Source organism: Lepidochelys kempii, chromosome 5 (assembly GCF_965140285.1).
Source record: "Lepidochelys kempii isolate rLepKem1 chromosome 5, rLepKem1.hap1, whole genome shotgun sequence".
NCBI lineage: Eukaryota > Metazoa > Chordata > Testudines > Cheloniidae > Lepidochelys > Lepidochelys kempii.
In genome coordinates, this window is record NC_136384.1 from 65,685,997 (window position 1) to 65,704,765 (window position 18,769).

Here is an 18,769-nt window from a genome sequence, read left to right on the forward strand (position 1 = left end):
ATGGTATGGATAAAGTGAATAAGGAGGTGCTATTTACCCCTTCACGTAACACCAGAACCAGAGATCACCCTATGACATTAATAGGCAACAGATTTTAAACAAACGTAAGGAAGTACTTCTTTACATAACACCTAGTCAGCCTGTGGAACTTGTTGCCATGATATGTTATGAAGGCCAAAAAAGAAGTTCTTGGAGCATAGGTCAATCAATAACTATTAGCCAAGATGGTCAGGGATGCAATCCTACGCTCTGGGTGTCCCTAAACATCTGATTGCCAGGAGCTGGGACTGGAAGATGGGATGAGTCACTTGATAATTGCCCTGTTCTGTTCATTCCCTTTGAAGCATCTGGAACTGGCCCCTGTTAGAAGAAGGAGACTGGGCTAGATGGACCATTGGTCTGATCCAGTATGGCAGTTCTTATGTAAATTCTAGCAAGACTCCATAGATGAACGATTGCTTGAATCGTTTTATGCAACAAATTCTCCCTTTTGTCTTGTTCAGAATAAACATTTCATTGACATGGTTCAGTCATTATGACCAAGTTACGTTCCACCCAGCTTAGCAGACATTGTTGGAAGGTTGCTGCATAGAGTATGAGAGAAGGAAATTGAACAGTGTACAAAAAACATTGACAAGAAATTTGTCTTGATGAGTGCAGCAATGTATACAATGATCCAGTAATTTGCTTGTGTGACAAAAGAATATGGGATTGTCTGTCTTAAAGGTGTAAGTGATATATCAGGAAGTGCCTACACAGCAGAATACTTAAAAGCAGTAGCAGTAAAAGCTTTAACAAACTTGGAATAAAAATCCAAGAGTCAGGTACTGTGTGTGACTTTGTCATAGACAATGCTACAACTGTAGTAAAGATGAGGATAAATGTAGAAGAAGATAATGAAGAGAACCTGAAACTTTCAACAGGTGGGGGTAGTGCTCATTTGATGCATCTTTTAGTCAAAGATGTGAGTATAATTTTCCATGAACTGGAAATCTCGAGCTTTGCCTAGCTCTAGCAGTGACATTTGAAAACTGTCTGATTTCCAAGCTAAGAAAGTGACCTTAATTGAATTAAACTCAAGAACTAATTGTACAGTAGAACCTAATAGATGATTTTGTAACTAAACTACAACATTTAGAATGTCTGCACAGATCTGTTTTGTAAGAGAGACAGCATGAAAAGATGGGTTCCTAAACATTTAGCCAGTAACACTGTCAGATGGCTCCAGCTCTCTTAGCTTCCTTGGGTTGGTAGGACTTTCCTTTATCCCTCTGATGCTTTGTAGGGATGCATAAAATCCTGTGGTCAGAGAGATGCTACTTATCTGGCTACCAAGTGCATAAAAGGCTTAAATTTGTTTTCTCTGCCTTATACATAATGCTTCAAAAAGTGTCTGCTTGTATTGACTTCTGTATATAAATACTGGTCTTCTAGTCAAAGATTTAAGGAAGGTTAAAATATTAGAATTTACTGAGAGGTACTAAAACTGGGACTTGATTCCCACAGTTTTAAATGCATTCATTCAGGAAAGGTCACTGCTGATGTCCTACAATTCTAAAATGAATTAGATTTGATCTGTGCTAACATGGTATGAATCCGATACTAAAAGAGAGAGCCATGAACAAGCTGGACACGAATAGTTGAGAGTGACTGTTTTCAACAAAGCTAACATTTTTACCGTTTTGCTATAACTGTATAGATTTCATTGTTTCCCTTTTATTTAGGATTGAGAGTTTGGATGTAACATGATGCACAAACCCTTAATTTCATTTTGTGAGTCTCATTTCTCCTCCCTTGGTTTGTGCTTCACACTCCTTCTTCCTCTCTTGCTCCTTGTTTCCCAACAGTAGAGGATTAGGCCTTTACCCCTACACATGTTCCTGGGGTGGGGGGGTAGAGGGTAGTCAAACACTTTTATGGCTTGTTATGGCAAATCTGGGGTCCCCTGCAAGGCCATTTGATTCAGTCTATAAATGGAAAGCCTGAACACTCAGTATGCAATCTGCCCAGCTGCAGTTCTCCTACCTGTCCAAACCAGCAGTACCCCTACAGTAGGAGGGACGTGGAGGGTAATTAATATGACAGGAAGGAAACTAGGAGTATGATTTCTCTGGGTATTTGCTTAAAGTTCATGAACCTGTTTAATAAATAAGTATGATCAAATAAGTATGTCTTCAGCAAGAGCTATCAGCCGTGTTGTTAGTGTTTCTAGACACTTTCTCAATAGGTGTGAGAGAATTCAGTCATGTGATCTTTGAGTTAGACATACTTATCATCGAGCTCTGAAGATGGGACTTAGGTCAAGAGGGGACACTGCCCAGTCGTGGACTGGTGACAGTCATGCTACCAGTCTTGATTACTGATCTGATGCAGCCAGGTTAATTACCTTGTGGAGTTCTTAGATGCCTGAAATAAAGCTGTACAGTGTGGTCATGGACACCCAGCACTATGGACCTCTGCTGTGTAAGTGGTGGTGGTATGTATCATGCTTGTATCATGTTGAAGACCTCCTTTTGAGAATTTTGTATAGAATCATAGAATATTAGGGTTGGAAGAGACTGAGAAGTTGCACCCCATAATGCTTTATGGAAATATACTTATGTAAATATAAATGACATAACTGGAATATGTTTTATGCTACATATGCCATGTAACATATCTCTGGAAAGGTTATGATCTACTGAATATATTCATCCTATTTGTATGCATGTATCATTTTTGTATTCAAAGTTATGAATCTTGGCTGTGCACTTGTTTGATTTTAAGTAACATTAGCAAGCCATTTGGGCAGCTTCTTCAGAAAGGAATTTGCAGGTTAAGTGCCCAATCAAGAAACGCTTAACCGACAATGGATCTTGGAAGGATCCAATCCACATAAGAAGTCTACTTGAGGATGTTCAAGGTAACATGTGAACAATGACTGCTAGCTGTAAGTTGTGAGTCATGCATGGATATGTGACTCGCCCATGTGACTCCAAAACTCCATCTTGTAGCTGGGATTCTACACAGGGGGAGGGAGGGGTGTCCACCCACGAGAGAAAGTGTATTTAAACCACTGGGAGGACCCCTTCATTTTGTCTTCAGCTGGCTCAAGAGATAGGATACCTAAACGAAACTGGAACAAAGGACACTAACCACTGGGATGTGAGTGATTGCTGGACCCAGACTAAAAGGAGACTAGTCTGTAAAAGGAAGCTGACTGGAACACCTCTGAGGGTGAGATTCCATTTGTAATCACTTCTTACTGTATTAGGTTTAGACTTGTGTGTTTTATTTTATTTTGCTTGGTAATTCACTTTGTTCTGTCTTTTACTACTTGGAACCACTTAAATCCTACTTTTTGTATTTAATAAAATCACTTTTTACTTATGAATTAACTCAGAGTATGTATTAATACCTGGAGGGGGCAAACAGCTGTTTATATCTCTCTATCAGTGTTATAGAGGGCGAACAATTCATTAGTTTACCCTGTATAAGCTTTATACAGGGTAAAATGGATTTATTTGCGTTTTGAACCCCATTGGGAGTTGGGCATCTGAGTGTTAGAGACAGGAACATTTCTTAAGCTGTTTCAGTTTAGTCTGCAGCTTGTTGTTCAGGCCTGGGTCTGTGTTTGTAGCCAGCAAGCATGTCTGGGACAACCAGGCAGGGTTCTGAAGTCCCAAGCTGGCAGGAATAGCAGGGGCAGAAATAGTCTTGGCACATCAGTTGGCAGCCCCAAGGGGGTTTCTGTGATTGAACCAGTTACAGAGAACTCAGGAGGTCATCTAGTCCAATCCCCTGCTCAAAGCAGGACCAACACCAACTAAATCATCCCAGCCATGGCTTTGTCGATCCGGGCCTCAAAACCTCTAAGGTTGGAGATTCCACTACCTCCCTAGGGAATCTATTCCAGTGCTTCACCACTCTCCTGGTGAAATAGTGTTTTCTAATATCCAGCCTAGACCTCCCCCACTGCAGCTTGAGACCACTTGCTTCTTGTTCTGTCATCTGCCACCACTGAGAAAAGCCTTGCTCCATCTTCTTTGGAACCCCCCCCCGCCCCTTCAGGTAGTTGAAGACTGCTATCAAATCCCCCTTCACTCTTCTCTTCTGCAGACTAAATAACCCCAGTTCCCTCAGCCTCTCCTCGTAAGTCATGTGCCCCAGCCCCCTGATCATTTTCGTTGCCCTCCGCTGGACTCTTTCCAATTTGTCCACATCCCTTCTGTCATGGGGGCCCGAAAACTAGACTCAGTACTCCATGTGTGGCCTCACCAGTGCCAAATAGAGGGGAATAATCACTTCCCTCGATCTGCTGGCAGTGCTCCTACTAATACAGCCCAATATGTTGTTGGCCTTCTTGGCAACAAGGGCACACTGCTGACTCTCATCCAGCTTCTCATTCACTGTAATCCCAAGGTCCTTTTCTGCAGAACTGCTGCTTAGCCAGTCGGTCCCCAGCCTGTTGCAGTGCATGGGATTCTTCCTTCCTAAGTGCAGGACTCTGCACTTGTCCTTGTTGAACCTCATCAGATATCTTTTGGCCCAGTCCTCCAATTTTGTCTGGGTCACTCTGGACCCTATCTGTACCCTCCAACGTATCTACCCTTCCCTCCAGTTTAGTGTCACCTGCAAACTTGCTGAGGGTGCAATTAATCCCATCATCCAGATCATTAATAAAGATGTTGAACAAAACCAGCCCCAGGACCCACCCCTGGGGCACTCCGCTTGATACCGGCTGCCAATTAGACATCGAGCCGTTGATCACTACTCATTGAGCCTGACAATCTAGCCAGATTTCTGTCCCCTTATATTCCATTTGTCCAATCCATACTTCTTTAACTTGCTGGCAAGAATACTGTGAGACACCCTATCAAAAGCTTTGCTAAAGTCAAGATATATCACGTCCACTGCTTTCCCCATATCCACAGAGCCAGTTATCTCATCATAGAAGGCAATCAGGTTGGTGAGGCATGACTTGCCCTTGGTGAATCCACGTTGACTGTTCCTGATCACCTTCCTCTCTTCCAAGTGCTTCAAAATGGATTCCTTGAGGACCTGCTCCCTGATTTTGCCAGGGACTGAAGTGAGGCTGACTGCGTTTTGCCCCCCCTCTGTGGTTTCATAATACTTGTAGTGGGGGAGGGGAATTGGTTTTCAGAATAGATGAAAATCTGTTTAACATTAAGGGAAAACATTACTTTAAATGAATGTTAGATTAAAAGCAATTTGCTCAAGTATGGAAGAAAATACTGGTGCAAACAACTATTTTCCTATTAATATATAGGTATTTTTTGAAAATGTACCCCTTAAATGGATTCATATTAAAAAAATGAATGGTCACAGGTGTTATAACTAGAAATATAAAAATAGTAGTAAAATATATTTGGATTTCAGTTTTCAGGTTGAATTAAAAGAAACAGATAACACTGATCCAAGTTTTTGTGTTAAAAATAGAAAGGGATTTTTAATTGTTCACTTGTGCTCAAGCAGAGCTATAAGTTGGGAAATAGCATGGGAGGGGGAATGTGTGCATGCTCCACATACACTAAATAATTAAAAGCTGAGCAACCGCTTGAATCATCGCTTTCAGGCCAGTATCTTAAATGTCATAAGCTAATAAAACTGATTTCAGATTAAACTTTGTCATAATTTAGACAAAGCTATAGGAAATGATTTTTCTAAGAAACAAAAAGACAAGCTGTTCAGTACTAAACACCTAAAATCACCTGTGGTTTTCCTTAAAAGCAAACAAAAACCCTGAAAACCAGGATGAATTGTTTATGGCAAGCTATGATGTGACATTAGTGGGTTTACTAGAAATCTCTACTAAAGAAACCTTGCTATACAGGCTTCTTTTGATATCTTGTCACTCCGCATTTCTCTCTGTTAACTTGAGCTTTGTCCTTCCAAAGTAATGTATTGGCAGATTAGTCATCGAAGCTGAGACATATGAATGTAGGATAAATATAATGTGGTGGTGTATGGAAGCTTTAGAGCGTGCCTGTTTGTATTATACAGTACCTGACCTATAAGTAAATGGGGGGCTTCAGTTTCTGTTGCTACCAGTATGTTGACCCTTGAAAGCATACATGTACATCCTATTAAAACAATGTCTTCACTTTGAAGAAAAGGACGTCTGCCTTAATGTAATAATATTAATAGTGTTAATTGGGAAAACAATATAGGACTGCTTATGAAATTGATACCTGACAATATTATTACTTGATCTGTGACTTCTGTAGATGTTGGAAGAATATCAGTAATGGCTTCAAGCGGTGACTCTTATTAAAAATCACATCACAATTTAATAGATTCAGGATTCATTGAGTTCTTTCAGCTCAGTGTCACATTCAGTGCCTCTGTGACAACCTTCATTTCCTGCTTAGCAAATCGAAGCCTGGTAGCTAGAGCCCCAGGAAGTTGTTAAAGCAATTAAAGGCTTCTGTCTCTCAGCACATTGCATGGTTACCATAGTATCCTCTGCCTCCAAGTCTTTACTGATGATGTCAGTATGCATACAGGGGTTATTCAGAGCATCTACATGAAGATGATTCACCCCTCGCTAAAGATCATAAGCCCTACTCCATATGCTATATCTTCTAGTATTATTTTGGAAACTTATGAGCTCGGAAGGTAAGTGGCTTCTGCTTCATATTTAACCATTTAAACATATCTTTCTGCTGTGTGAAATAGGAGGTGTTTTTTCCTCATTGCATCACTAGCTTAAATTCAGAGTCTCTGTCTTCTAGTATTTGAACCAGTTTCCTAGAACACAGCATTTAAACTTCCCAAAGCTTTTTTAACCTTATAAAATGTGCAAACTAAAAACAAACTTATAGTTAGAAATTGGTCAGCACCCCAGTTAGTAAGCAAATCTAGTAAAGTCAAAAAGGACTTTTTATTTTTAGTGATTTAAAATAAATGCAAATATCTAATATAAACAATTCCCACTCTTAGGACAGTGGGTGTCTTCATAAGCAACAAAAGCATAAACAAAATGTTAAACATAACTCTACTACTGCATGTTCAGACTGAAAAAAAACCATAAGAGATTTAAGTATAATGGGGATGCTTAGATGCTCCCTCTAGCCTCACAAATTAGCTTTCCTGTAGATTGTAAAAATCAAGCTTGCACATTTGTTAGATTTTTTTTTTTTTTTTAAAAACCTGAAGAGGCATCCACATGTGATGCCTCTTTAATCATCTGCCCACTTTTGTGTGGACTTTCTGCATGCCTCTTCTTTTGTTTTATGTAGTGGTATTGTAGCCGTGTTGGTCCCAGGATGTTAGCGAGACAAGGTGGGTGAAGTATTACCTTTTATTGCACCAACTTCTGTTGGTGAAAGACAAGCTTTCGAGCTTACACAGAGCTGTTCTTCAGGTCTGGGAAATTTACTCAGGTGTCATAGCTAAGGCTAAGATGTTGTCATGGTTATTTTTAGTACAAGTCATGGACAGGTCATGGGCAATATGTAAAAATTAATGGAAGCTGTGACCTGTCTGTGACTTTTGCTGTTGTGCCTTCCTGGTTTCCCTTACCACCGTGGTGGCTGAGAGTTGTGAGGTTTCCCCTCTGCCTGTGGCAGCTGGAAGCTGCAGGAGGGCCCCCCTCCGCTCACAGCAGCTGGGAGCTGCAGGGTGACCATATTTCCCAAAGAGAAAACGAGACACCCCCAGCCTCTCGCCCGAGGCATCCCCCTCCTTTGTAAGGCTGTCACCCATCACTGGAACCTTGCAGGGGGCCTCTTGTTGATGCTGTCACTGGAACCCTGCTAGGGCCCCTTTGGCTGCCAGCTGCAGAGTTCTGCGGCCCCTGGGGCTGAAGCCAAGAATATCACAGAGGTCTCTGGAAGTCATGGATTCCGTGACTTCCATGACCTCTGTGACATAAATGTAGCCTTAGTCATAGCTAAATACATGGTGGAACAGAATATTTAGCATAAGTAGTTAACACATGCATATATCCTAGACTTTCTCTTTGGAGCATGTTCTGTGGTATCTGAGTTCCTGGGTGTAGATAACAGATTTCTTAGTGTGTTTGGGATGGTTACTGCATCTGTGGAGGTAAATGTGGTGATCCGTGGGTTTCTTGTGTATATAGTTGTCGAAGCTGATCATGGCATCCTGCAAGTTGATGCTGGTGTGGGAGCGTTCTAGAGAGAGTTTAATGAATGAGTGATGATTGTTGAAATTGTGGTGGAAATTTATCGTTAATGTGTATCAGGGATATTGTCTTAACACACTCAAACCTACCTTCACCAAACAAGGACACTCTACCAGCGAAAAGAAAAGGAGTACTTGTGGCACCTTAGAGACTAACCAATTTATTTGAGCATGAGCTTTCGTGAGCTACAGCTCACTTCATCAGATGTTTACCGTGGAACACTTCATCAGATGTTTACCGTGGGATGTTTCCACAGTAAACATCTGATGAAGTGAGCTGTAGCTCACGAAAGCTCATGCTCAAATAAATTGGTTAGTCTCCAAGGTGCCACAAGTACTCCTTTTCTTTTTGCGAATACAGACTAACACGGCTGTTCCTCTGAAATCTACCAGCGAAGTAGATCGCATCATGGAATGGACCACCAAAATACTCCAAAGGACATGCTTCAATACAGATATGAAACCCCTTTCGACCACACACCACTATGTGGGTATCCTCAGACAACTACAGCCAAACAACTTTCATCCCACCCTGAAAGAAATCTGTCCTGAACCCTCTCTTCTGGCCTTCAAACAACCCCCAAGCCTCTCCAAGCTCATCATCCAATCAGGTTCCTCACAAACCAGGACACCAATTCAAAGCGGCACCAGACCCAGCCAGAATACCAGATGCAAAACCTGCAGACATATCTTCACTACTACAATAAGCCACACACCCTGCAACATACCTTTCAAGATCCTGGGATCCTACGGGTGCCTATCACAACATGTGGTGTACCTTGCCTAGTGCAATAAATATCCCATAGCAACTGTGTGAGGGAAACCAGACAATCACTATGCTCTCGAATGAACTCACACAGGAAAATGATAAAAGACAAAAGCATCACATCACCTGTGGATGAACACTTTTTACAAAGGTCAGATATAGAGTATCAGGGGGTATAGATATAGAGTGATCACTATCAGTCCTCATCATTAAAGGAAACCTGCACAACACCTTCAAAAGACGAACCTGGGAGTTTAAATTCATAACTAAGCTAGACACTAAAAATCATGGACTGAATAGAGATGCTGGATTTATGGCTTATTAGAACATTCTATAACCTAATAAACCCCCAGCTGCTTTCTGTCCTCCCTCCCCACCTTTCCTGTCTCTGAATGGAGGGGTGTTAACAGGCCACTTCACCTTGAAATATATATTAACTACTTATGCTAAATGTTCTGTTACACCTTGTATTGATCTGTGACACGACTCAGCAAAGAGCACTGCGCTGGCCCATGCCAGCTGACTCATGGAGGCCGGGCTCCAGCAATGAAACAGCCTGAGCCCAAGTTGGCTGGCGTGGGCCAGCCCTGGGTTTTTCTCTGCTGAGTAGACATACCCTTTGAGTAAGTGTCCCAGATCTGAAGAAGAGCTCTGTGTGGCTCAAAAGTTTGTGTGTCTCGGCAACAGAAGTTGGTCAAATAAAAGATATTCCTTCCCCCACCTTCTTTTTTTTTTTTTTGCCTTTTTTATATGAACTCCATCCTTGCTACCTGAGTGAATGTAAGTTATTATTGAAAGTTGTTATACCTGTCCTGATCAATAGAAATATTTTTATTGTGTACCTTGAAATCTGGAATTATGTACAAAATGTTACAGAAGCTCTACTCTTTCTGAGGAGAAATTTGCATGACTTCAAAACATTTTGTTTGTGTATATTAGGTTTACAATTATTTATATTGACAGGATCCCAGGCTGTTGTCTTCCCCTTGTTTTTCAGCTTTTCTTTCAATCTCTTTACATGTCTGATATGGCAATATTGTAAGTTGTTTGTTGGTTCATTTTTAAGAATAAATATCTTTTAAGAGAAGATATTTGGCAACTTATTGGGATGAGTTGAACTTTCATGATTGCACTACAGTACTTGTATTAGGTGAATTGAAAAATACTATTTCTTTGTTTCTTTACATTGCAAATACTTGTAATCAAAAATAAATATAATGTGAACACTGTACACTTTGTATTCTGTATTGTAATTGAAATCAATATATTTGAAAATGTAGAAAACATCCAAAAATATTTAAATAAATGGTATTCAATTGTTTAACAGTGTGATTAATCACAATTTTTTTAATTGCACGATTAATTGCAATTAATTTTTTAATCGCTTGACAGCCCTAATTTATTTAATGATGCGTCTTTGTCCAGAATACCATGTGCAGTACTAGTCACCTCCTCTCAAAAAGGGCATTGCAGAATTAGAGGGAGTTAAAGGGAGTTCAGAGAATGTTAACAAGAATGAGTAGGAGGTGTGTAAAAACTCCTCTGAAGAAAGATTGTAAAGATTGGGATTGTTTACCTTAGAAAGTAGATGAATGGGAGGGGACATGATAAAAATATATAAAATAATGAGTGGTTTAGAGAAAATAGATGGGAAGCTTCTATTGTCCCTCTCTGATAGTACAAGATCAAGAGGACAGTCAATGAAATTAAAAAACAGAAAATTCAAAACCAATAAAAGAAAATATTTCACAGAATATGCAATTAAATTGTAGAACTTATTGCCACGTTATGATGTTGAGGCCAAAAACTTTGCAAGATTCAAAGGGGATTGGACATCTATATGATAACCAGGATATCCAAATTTAGAAAATTAATGCCAGCAATTTTTGAAAAATATATTAAACCTCATGCATCAGGTCTTAAGACAATAACTGTAAAAGATAGGGAAGACACATACTGTGTGGGGCAGATTATCCCACATCTGTCAACATTGGGGTTACTTATATCTTCCTCTGAAGCACCTGGTGCTGGCCACAGGTAGAGGCAGGATGGACCACAGGTCTGATCCAGTCTGGCAGTTCTTGTTTTCTAAATCCCTTTTTCAGAAGTTTCCGTTTTCTTTTGATCTCTAGCAGTTTTCTCATCCTGTTTAATGCTTTAAGACTGAGTGCATATAAAGAATGTCATATGTTAGCAATTTCACTTAGCTTGGTACAGTACCAGAACAACTGATGGTTAATGAAATGTCAGGGCCGAGTAGGTATATGCATCTCTACCTGTTGCATAGGTTAATTTGACCTTTCAGTCATGCAATTAGTTACTTGTGTCAGTGTTTCTGTGTTGGGTTTGTTTTTTGATTCTCCAGTAGTGGACAAGTTTCAGTGACTACTCAAGTGGCTAGCATCCTTGTGGACAAACACTCAGTCCTGAGACATTAGTTGGGTCTTGTATAAAAACTCCACATTGGCTTTACAACATGAATTACACATCGTATTTCATCCACCTTAATGTAAAAGACACACTTCTGTATACTTGTTTAAAAGTTTTTTTTTCTTGACACTTGTTATTCCAGTGAACTATTTGAAAACACAGTGTTCCACAGGCAGCTTATACTTGCGGTTATGTAACCCACTGGTGAGTGTGTGTTTACAGGTTCCCCTAGTGCCCAGTCCACAGAGGACATGAGCTATTACAGTCCCGGCTAGCGAGCCTGAGCTATTTAGGTCAAGCTGTAGCAGCTTGAGCTCAGGCTCAGGAAGACTGAGTTATGTCAGCAGAGTAGCCATGATAGCCACCATCCTGGTGTATCATCCAGGATAGTGGCTGTCATGGCTACTCTTGTTGACATAACTTAGTCAACCTTATCTAGTCTTTTCTTTCAATAACTATTTAGATACATTTTAGAAAATGAAGATTTTCTCTTTCCTATCACCATCTGTTTTGTGGTGAGCTTGACCCTTCCTAAATTCCTTATGCTGAACAACCACTGGTCAGCGCCTAAAAATGTTAGCACCAGAAGATTTTAGGTTAGCCTCAGAGGCCAAACTCTACCTTGACAGCGATAAAATTCCTTTCTTATTACGATACAAATAATACATATTGTAGAGGTCTGTTTTACAAAATGAGAACATGCCAATATATTTCAGAACAAAAATATATTAGGGGAATCTCTGCTAAATGAATAAATGAGATTGAAGATTCAACTTTAGTATTCTGTTGCTCTTTAAACTGATGGTGAAATTTATCATAGTGTCTAGGCAGCAAGACTAGGGAAGACCTGTCAATGACAAAGACTTCAAACGTTTAACTTAAAAAAAAAAAAATTCTGCTTCATTATAATCCACTCTTCAAAAAGAGTACCCCAGTGCGTTAAGCCTGTTTTGCACAGGTAGACTATAGAAGAGTGGACATAGATAAATCGTTTCCTGACTCCTTTTTTTAAAAAAGCACGTAGCATCTGCCTTCTCTCTACTAGATTACAGTAATTATAATGAAAAAAATGTTCAGCCTTTAATTGATTTTTAAAGATGTTTGCTATCTACCTCCTCATTCTTTTAACTTGGGGGGAAAAAATTGCAGCTCGCCTTTTTAAGAGCCAAGAGATAAAGGAATTAGGCCCCAATCTTGCAAAGGCTTACACCCTTAATATAAAAACAACGAGGAGTCTTTGTGGCACCTTAGAGATTAACAAATTTATTTGGGCATACGCTTTCATGGGCTATAACCCACTTCATCAGGTGCATGGAGTGAAAAATACAGTAGGCAGGTATAAATATACAGCACATTAAAAGATGGGAGTTGCCTTACCAAGTAGGGGTCAGTGCTAACGAGGCAGTTCAATCAGTGTGGATGTGGCCCATTCCCAAGAGTCAGCCAGGGGTACCCAGAAGTCACCTACTACAGGACCGGTCCAACAAAGAAAGTAATTAAAACCTCTCCAACTCATCATCAAGGGTCTACAACCTATCCTGGAGGACAATCCCTCACTCACAGACCTTCAGAGACAGGCCAGTCTTCGCTTACAGGCAGCCCCCCAACCTGAAGAAAATACTCACCAGCAACTACCCACCACACAACAGAAACACTAAACCAGGAAGCAATCCCTGCAACAAACGCTGTTGCCAACTCTGTCCACAAGGGACAACATGATACGACCTAACTATGTCAGACACGCCATCAGGGGCTCGTTCACCTGCACATCTACCAGTGAGAGATGTGCCAGCAGTGCCCCTCTGCAGTGTACATTGGCCAAACTGGACAGTCTCCACGCAAAAGAATAAATGGACACAAATCAGACATCAAGAATTGTAACATTCAAAAACCAGTAGGAGAGCACTTCAGTCTCCCTGGATGTTGTACCAATAAATTAAAACCAGCAGGATCTTATTAAAGGGGAAAAAGGCAAAATGCCACATTTATTGTGAATACAGAAAGAATCATAGTAAGCAGTTAGTTATAGTTATAACATTCCATTCAATCTCATATTATTCACACATTCATTCCTACACACACACACACACACACAGAGGTTCTGCAAGGTTGTCGTCATAGGTAGCAGCCTTAGAGTTGCTCATGCCAAGCCACTGGCCGGTAGTCTGGACATGAGGAGGGAGCAGGGCCTTGTCAGATGCTCATTGATATGCTACTGGAAGTTGGTTTGCAGAATCAGACCCCCAAAGTTCTCACTTTCCAGAGTCCATTTTTATAGGAATTTCTTCCTATGCCAGTCTATGGGAATTGCTTCATCATGCTGTTGCTGAATCAATCAGCAGATAGCACATTCCAGACAGCTCCATGCTGCCAGATGTTATCTTGTTCTTTGGTTCTCCCGTTCTTGAGGCTGTTGGGTGGATTCCAGTCTGCCCTCCGGGGGTCCTCTGTTTATTTCCACTTGATGCCTTCTTCAGCTGATGGACACTGGATTCTTAGGCTGGCACCTCCCTGATCATTCAGTTATTATCCACACCAGGCATCCATCCACATACATCGTCTATCTCTATTTTAATCACAATTGTTAATACAACAAAAGGGCGAGGAGTGTCTGGGTGCTGTTTCTGTTGTTACAGAGTATTGCTTTGAGTCTCTCTGTGTGAATTGCTTTGAGAACAGACTCTGTCTTAGAATGTACTAACGCAATTAGCAGCTTGCAAGTTTCACACACAGAGGGAGAGAAACAGCACCAAAAACCAAGAGACCTCTTAATTAGTAATACCCTGGGATTTAAACTATGGGGAATCAAACTCATTTGTGATTTTAATACAGAACTTCTTTAATATGATCCAACATGGATGCTCAATAACAGACTTAAAAGTGGCCATTTTTCAACAAAAGAACTTCAGAAACAGACTTCAGCAAGAAACTGTAGAGCTGGAATTAATTTGCAAACTTAACAGCATCAAATTAGGCCTGAATAAAGCCTGGGAGTGGCTGGGTCACTACAAATAGTAATTTTCCCTCTGATACTCACACCTTCTTGTCAGCTGTTGGGAATGGGCCACATCCACCCTGATTGAATTGGCCTTGTTAGCACTGACCCCCACCTCCCCACTTGGTAAGGTAACTCCCATCTTTTCATGTGCTGTATATTTATACCTTCCTACTGTATTTTTCACTCTCTGCATCTGATGAAGTGGATTATAGCCTACAAAAGCTTATGCCCAAATAAATGTGTTAATCTATAAGGTGCCACAAGGACTCCTCATTTTTTTGCTGATACAGACTAACATGGCTATCCCTTTGAAACCTGACACTTTATGTACATGAAGTTGGTAGTTCCATTAAAGTCAGTGAGACTACTTAAAGATAAACTCATGCATAAATCTTGCAGGATTGGGGCCTTTATCAGAAGGGTCACCAGATTAGACTATAAAAATGTGTATTTATCTTTTTCATAATTCAGAAAATGGTTCCGTATCTTCCTGAAAACTGTTCAAATGCAAGTGTGGGGCTTATCATTGGCTCTCCATGCTGGTGTGGGTGCAGTGGAAAGGAACATTGCGTGACAAAGTTGTTATGGAATTTGGCTTATATTTTAGTTGTGTGTTTCTTTCTTACAGACTTTTTTCCAAATCAGTTTGTAGCAGAAGCGTGATCCAGTACAAACCTAGAACTGATTTTAGAATTGGTTTGTTGATTGTTAATATTTCCGGTATATATTGATTGGTAGCTGATGTTCCTTTATGTAGTGCAGTCATTTTCATAATGGTATTTTCCTGTTCTAAAACTATAATATTCAGGGGCTTGGAATTCTATTGGAATACTATAGACAAGGGTTTATTTTGTGTTTGTTTTTTTTTAAATAAAGAAACTTCAATACAAGATTCTGCCACAAGGAAGCAGGTATATTTCAAAGGAGATTTTCTTGAGAGAACTGAATGTTTTGGATGCAGGTTTGCTTGACTTTATTTTATAGTTGATATATTGCCATTTTTTGTGAGGTATGTTGTATACTTTCAATTTAGAAACAGTACTCAAGCTAGGGTGGGGTTCAGGAGTAAGGCGGTATAGTTGGATTCGCTATATCTTCTCATTCCTGCCTATTGGAGGGTGCGTGTGTGTGAAATGAAATCCTTTCTCACTTCCCATCCCTCTGCCCTTTTGAACATGATTTCCATTCCCATCAAAATAAAAAATTATTTTCAACCATAATGGATAACTTTACTGTATCTGGATTATCTCTTGGGGGAACAAGTATGGAATTATAAACAAGAGATGGTGGTAGTAAGAATTATACTATGCCATACTGTGGAATTGAGGTCTTAACTAAATTCCTAAGTACTGTACTTTGTCTACCCTTCATTAACAGAAATGCCTAATAGTGGAGGAGTTTATGCCCTGGTCTACACTAGGACTTTAGGTCAAATTTAGCAGCGTTAAATCGATGTAAACCTGCACCCGTCCACACAATGAAGCCCTTTATTTCGACTTAAAGGGCTCTTAAAATCGATTTCCTTACTCCACCCCTGACAAGTGGATTAGTGCTTAAATTGACCTTGCCGGCTCGAATTTGGGGTACTGTGGACACAATTGGATGGTATTGGCCTCCGGGAGCTATCCCAGAGTGCTCCATTGTGACCGCTCTGGACAGCACTCTCAACTTAGATGCACTGGCCAAGTAGACAGGAAAAGAACCGCGAACTTTTGAATCTCATTTCCTGTTTGGCCAGCGTGGCAAGCTGCACGTGACCATGCAGAGCTCATCAGCACAGGTGACCACGATGGAGTCCCAGAATCGCAAAAGAGCTCCAGCATGGACCGAACGGGAGGTACGGGATCTGATCGCTGTTTGGGGAGAGGAATCCGTGCTATCAGAACTCCGTTCCAGTTTTCGAAATGCCAAAACCCCAGGGCATGAAGGACAGAGGCCATAACAGGGACCCGAAGCAGTGCCGTGTGAAACTGAAGGAGCTGAGGCAAGCCTACCAGAAAACCAGAGAGGCGAACGGCCGCTCCGGTCAGAGCCCCAAACATGCCGCTTCTATGATGAGCTGCATGCCATTTTAGGGGGTTCAGCCACCACTACCCCAGCCGTGTTGTTTGACTCCTTCAATGGAGATGGAGGCAATACAGAAGCAGGTTTTGGGGATGAAGAAGAGGAGGAGGAGGAGGAGGTTGAGGTTGTAGATAGCTCACAGCAAGCAAGCGGAGAAACCGGTTTTCCTGACAGCCAGGAACTGTTTCTCACCCTGGACCTGGAGCCAGTACCCCCCGAACCCACCCAAGGCTGCCTCTTGGACCCAGCAGGCGGAGAAGGGACCACTGGTGAGTGTACCTTTTAAAATACTATACATGGTTTAAAAGCAAGCATGTGAAAGGATTACTTTGCCCTGGCATTCACGGTTCTCCTAGATGTAGTCCTAAAGCCTTTGCAAAAGGTTTCTGGGGAGGGCAGCCTTATTGCGTCCTTCATGGTAGGACACTTTACCACTCCAGGCCAGTAACACGTACTCGGGAATCATTGTAGAACAAAGCATTGCAGTGTATGTTTGCTGGCATTCAAACATCCGTTCTTTATCTCTATGTGTTATCCTCAGGAGAGTGAGATATAATTCATGGTCACCTGGTTGAAAGAGAGTGCTTTTCTTCAGGGGACACGCAGAGGAGCCCATTCCTGCTGGGCTGTTTGCCTGTGGCTAAACAGAAATGTTCCCCGCTGTTAGCCACAGGGAGGGGGGAAGGTTGAGGGGGTAGTCACGCGGTGGGGGGAGGCAAAATGTGACCTTGTAACGAAAGCACATGTGCTATGTATGTAATGTTAACAGCAAGGTTTACCCTGAAAGAGTGTAGCCACTGTTTTATAAAATGTGTCTTTTTAAATACCGCTGTCCCTTTTTTTTTCTCCACCAGCTGCATGTGTTTCAATGATCACAGGATCTTCTCCTTCCCAGAGGCTAGTGAAGCTTAGAAAGAAAAAAAAACGCACTCGCGATGAAATGTTCTCCGAGCTCATGTTGTCCTCCCACACTGACAGAGCACAGACGAATGCGTGGAGGCAAATAATGTCAGAGTGCAGGAAAGCACAAAATGACCGGGAGGAGAGGTGGTGGGCTGAAGAGAGTAAGTGGCGGGCTGAAGACAGGGCTGAAGCTCAAATGTGGCGGCAGCGTGATGAGAGGAGGCAGGATTCAATGCTGAGGCTGCTGCAGGACCAAACTAGTATGCTCCAGTGTATGGTTGAGCTGCAGCAAAGGCAGCTGGAGCACAGACTGCCACTGCAGCCCCTCTGTAACCAACCGCCCTCCTCCCCAAATTCCATAGCCTCCTCACCCAGACGCCCAAGAATGTGGTGGGGGGGCCTCCGGCCAACCAGCCACTCCACCACAGAGGATTGCCCAAAACAAAGAAGGCTGTCATTCAATAAATTTTAAAGTTGTAAACTTTTAAAGTGCTGTGTGGCATTTTCCTTCCCTCCTCCACCACCCCTCCTGTGCTACCTTGGTAGTCATCCCCCTATTTGTGTGATGAATGAATAAAGAATGCATGAATGAGAAGCAACAATGACTTTATTGCCTCTGCAAGCGGTGATTGAAGGGAGGAGGGGCGGGTGGTTAGCTTACAGGGAAGTAGAGTGAACCAAGGGGTGGGGGGTTTCATCAAGGAGAAACAAAGAGAACTTTCACACCCTAGCCTGGCCAGTCATGAAACTGGTTTTCAAAGCTTCTCTGATGTGTACCGCGCCCTCCTGTGCTCTTCTAACCGCCCAGGTGTCTGGCTGCGCGTAACCAGCAGCCAGGCGATTTGCCTCAACCTCCCACGCCGCCATAAACGTCCCCCCCTTACTCTCACAGATATTGTGGAGCACACAGCAAGCAGTAATAACAGTGGGAATATTGGTTTCGCTGAGGTCTAAGCGAGTCAGTAAACTGCGCCAGCGCGCCTTTAAACGTCCAAATGCACATTCTACCACCATTCTGCACTTGCTCAGCCTGTAGTTGAACAGCTCCTGACTACTGTCCAGGCTGCCTGTGTACGGCTTCATGAGCCATGGCATTAGGGGGTAGGCTGGGTCCCCAAGGATACATATAGGCATTTCAACATCCCCAACAGTTATTTTCTGGTCTGGGAATAAAGTCCCTTCCTGCAGCTTTTGAAACAGACCAGAGTTCCTGAAGATGCGAGCATCATGCACCTTTCCCGGCCATCCCACGTTGATGTTGGTGAAATGTCCCTTGTGATCCACCAGAGCTTGCAGCACGATCGAAAAGTACCCCTTGCGGTTTATGTACTTGGCGGCTTGGTGCTCCGGTGCCAAGATAGGGATATGGGTTCCGTCTATTGCCCCACCACAGTTAGGGAATCCCATTGCAGCAAAGCCATCCACTATGACCTGCACATTTCCCAGGGTCACTACCCTTG

General features: G+C 41.9%; 1 protein-coding gene across 11 annotated transcripts in view; it reads left to right on the forward strand.

Moving 5' to 3' along the window:
- Positions 1 to 18,769, forward strand: part of PAM (peptidylglycine alpha-amidating monooxygenase) — a 219,289-nt gene that overhangs the window by 22,971 nt on the left and 177,549 nt on the right. The window contains exon 1 of one of the 11 annotated variants that reach the window (XM_073344600.2): positions 6,512 to 6,618. The exons of the other annotated variants lie outside the window; for them this stretch is intronic. The gene's annotated coding sequence lies outside the window, so the exon portion shown is untranslated. Of the gene's footprint in view, positions 1 to 6,511; positions 6,619 to 18,769 lie in introns of those variants that run through there. 11 annotated transcript variants of the gene reach the window in all.